At 40.3% G+C, this 3,943-nt stretch overlaps 1 non-coding gene across 1 annotated transcript; it reads right to left on the bottom strand.

Moving 5' to 3' along the window:
* Positions 1 to 1,556: 1,556 nt before the first annotated feature.
* LOC116525369 lies at positions 1,557 to 1,719 on the bottom strand. The gene has a single exon (XR_004257657.1). It is a non-coding gene; the product is annotated as a U1 spliceosomal RNA (small nuclear RNA).
* Between the last annotated feature and the right edge of the window lie 2,224 nt (positions 1,720 to 3,943).

The following is a 3,943-nucleotide window of genomic DNA, read 5'->3' as shown; positions in this document are numbered from 1 at the left end:
CAAAATCAATAGGTATTTAGGATAAAGGTCAGGGTCTTCCAGCAAGAGAGGCAGCTGAGAAAGAGGGCTTACTATCAAGGAAAACTTGGCTTTTCAGGTGGGGGGAAGGATCTGATAAAGAAGGCCATTATTTTAAGGAGCACAGAGAAACAAGAACCAACAATTAATGTTGCTATTTCAGCTCATCTTAGCAAATATTTTCTGAGTGGCCATAGGGACCACCGTGAGGCTACTCCCAGGTAATAGAAAGAGGCATGAACTTGAAAAGAGAAGACATGGTTCAAAGGCTGGTTGCTTTGGCAAAGTTTAAACTTTGATCTTTGTCGAGTGGTTGTGAAAACTAAATGGAAAAATTCACATGAAAGCATCTGGCTATATAAATATAGGTTAATGTTATACATTGTGGGAGTTACCATTATTATGAGAAATCAATATGGATAACACTGGATAAATATTGCTTTTTTTACAAATAACCAATGACTTTGGTGATGGCTTAACATAACCAGAATAGATTTAGTTTACCCCAGATAGGCAAGCTCTTGCATTACCCAGGTGAATCAGATCAGGACAAACTGACATAAAGGAGACTGATGGGAGGCTGGGCACAGTAGCTCATGCCTGTAATCCCAGTACTTTGGGAGTCTGAGATGGGCAGATCACTTAAGGTCAAGAGTTTGAGACCAGCCTGGCCAACACAGTGAAACCCCATCTCCACTAAAAATACAAAAATTAGCCAGGTGTGATGGCATGCATGTGTAATCCCAGCTACTAGGGAGGCTGAGGCACGAGAATCACTTGAACCTGGGAGGCAGAGGTTGCAGTGAGCCAAGAACACACCACTGCGTTCCAGCCTGGATGACAGAGCAAGACTCCAACTCAAAAACAAATAAATAAAAAGGAGACTTGTGTGTGTACGCTGAGCTCCCATGTGGGTGTTGCTTGCAACACCACTCAGAATCAATAAGCCTCAGCAGATCTTTACCCTGATTGCCTGTGACCATGACTAACCACCACAGCTTGATTACAATGACTGCAATCTCCTTGCCATTGCATCTCAAATACATCAGTGTTATCGGTACATCTTGTACCTTCTTTGAGAGCCCACCTGTCAGCATTAATTCACAACCTGGTAATACATGCCAGTGATGGTTTACGTTTTGTCCTATACAGTCACATAGACTTGCTGATTCAACAAAATAGCTTTTTTTTTAAACCTCTTCACTCTACCCATGTAGAACAACTCAATCTTTTCTCAAACACCGTGTACTTTAACATTGCCAAACCTTTGTTCTTACAAAGGTTCCTTTGGTCTAGAATGTCCCCACTACTCACCCTCCTGCTGATCTGCTATTTATACTTATGAATAAATGCGGGCTCAAACAAATGTGAATTATCATTTCTCCTTAAAACACTAGATGGAATTCATTACATCCTCATCTATATTTTCATTTCACTCTATTTATAATTCAATATACTTATTCAGCAAACATTTATAGAATGCCTGCTGAATGCCAGAACTCTTTTAAAAATATATTTTTTTCTTTTTTTTTTAAATCAGGGGAAAGCGTGAACACAGTTCCTCATAACCACAAATTATGCAGTCGAGTTTCCCGCATTTGGGGAAATTGCAAGGGTCAGCACATCTGGAGTGCAATGGATAAGCCTCGCCCTGGAAAAACCATCTTCGTGATCATGGTATCTCCCCTGCCAGGTAAGAATGAGAATGTCAGAACTCTTTAAGATGAAAAGGACAGAAACCCAATCCAAATAGCTTAAACAAACCAGCTCACCATGTTTTCAATCTCACCTATTTTTCCATTCTACTTTATTTATAAATTAATATACTTATTCAACAAATATTTATAGAATTCTGCTGCATGTCAGGACTCTAAGATGCAAATAACAGAAACTAAAATTCCAGTAGCATAAACAAACTCGATCGCCTAACTAAAAAGTGTAAGGAAAAACATGATGAAATCTCAGGCTGATTAGGTTAAGTTCCCTAGAAATAGAGCCTGAGAGAGGGATTCTTATGACAATGATTTATTAAAGGAACACTTTCAGGAAAAGGCGCATGAGGGAAATAGGATGGTACAAGGAAAGGAAGCTAAGCAATGATGCAATCTCATCTGGAGACTAGCTTCAACCTTTTCCCATGGGGAGATCTGGAGCATAAACTATACGCAGAATTATCCCACCTTGAGGCAAAGGGGTTTGCCTTTCTTTTGCACCCGCTTTCCGTCAGTCAAAGCTGAGTCCTATGGTATGGGAGAGTGTTGTGCTTACCTTCTTCGTGAAGGAGATCTGAGTGGGACACCAATAGCATCCATGTGGCAGGCATAATGGCTGCCAGTAGCCCATTCAAATGAATCTTGTGTAACCCAAAGGAAAGAGCTTTCCCTTTAAAGCTCTGACTGTACTGTTCCAGGAGAACTCTGATGTGAGCAACAGTTTTGCAAGACAGATGAGTCAGAGCCAATCAAATCATATAGAGTGGCTGCTTCGCTCAGAAGAAGGTTGTTTTAGCAAAGAAGTGGGAGGAAGGATGGGTAGACAAAGGCAAATGACCACTCTATCTATCACATACCAAGCACTGCTAGAGGCAAGGGATACAATGAGGAACAAAAAATACACGTCTCTTCTCTCACGGAACACACCAGTTTGTTTAATGCAAGACAGACCAACAAGAAACTATAATAAAGTCAGATATATGCTTTAATAGAGAAAGTATAGATTGCTATGAATGCATCATATAGGAGGAGTCATCTTACTCTTCTCAAGGGCTGTATCTTGCCAGCTTTATATCTTCAGTGCTCAGGTAGTACCGTAAGTATTGTAAATGCTCAGTAAATGAGCACATTCAGCTTGATGTGTGGATTCAAGAGTCTAAGGAGGCAATAACCCTCTCTAGGAATTGCCTTTTCAGTCAGTTTATGAGCCATGAAAGAAAATCACTCACTACTTTATGGCCACATCATGGCTTTAAGTAGAATTTTTACTATATCTGGCTCTCAATGACCATTTGGCTATTCCCAAGTTCTGAAGCCATTATCAAAGGGTTGATTTGCCAACTTTGAGAATATTTAATTTCTCTTATTTAATTCAACATATAATACATTGGTCATCAACCTTGTTCTCATAGAAGGCCAAGTGTTTCAAACTATGAAAATGAATAGACCTTTGTGCCAGCAGGCAAGACTTAAAACTACTGCCTAGTAGGGATAAATGTTATGATGCATAATGGTTAAGGAAACCAAATGCATTTTCTGGTTAGCTTCTAGGGGAACTGCAGATTTTAAGATATGCCCTTTATCATATTCTGAGTGTCATTGAATCTAAGGCCAAGAGGACATAAGTTCAGAGAGAGAAGCCTTTACATCAGTGCCCTGAAGACAGGAGCAGCAAACAGCTCTTGATTTTTATCTTTCTTACCCTTCACATCTAGTTCCACCTACAGATCAAATCTCCAAGCCACCATCCTAGGCCAAGTCATCTGCATCTCTCACATGAACTGACCCTTATCTCTCACCTGAGAGAACCTCCTAACTGGCCTCTTGGCCTCTATCCATTGCTTCCTTCCTATCCATGCTCCACATAGTAGACAGAGTAATTTTTTGAATTTGTAAATTTAATCATATCTGCCAAGCCTCATCTCTGCCTTATTTAAAATCCTGTCTGGCTCCCCTATTCCACTCAACATAGAATCTAGACCCTTTATAGTGTCCTACATGAGTTAACCCAGCTTTTCCTCTCTTCTGTCATCTTAAAATACCTTCATTCGGTTTTATGCACACTGGAGGGGGAGGGCCTCGACAAACGTGCCTCCCCTTGCTCAACATATCTAACTCCATCTCAATTTTCAATCTTGTTTTAAAAGGCAGGACCTTAGAGAGGCCCTCCCTGAAACCTTATTTAAAGAAGATATCATCCCCTCTCCATATAT

This window comes from Sapajus apella, unplaced genomic scaffold (genome assembly GCF_009761245.1).
Source record: "Sapajus apella isolate SASKATOON/1434 unplaced genomic scaffold, GSC_monkey_1.0 scaffold47, whole genome shotgun sequence".
Lineage (NCBI taxonomy): Eukaryota > Metazoa > Chordata > Mammalia > Primates > Cebidae > Sapajus > Sapajus apella.
The sequence above is the reverse complement of the archived record's forward strand: the minus strand, read 5'-3'. Positions and strand labels throughout refer to the sequence as shown.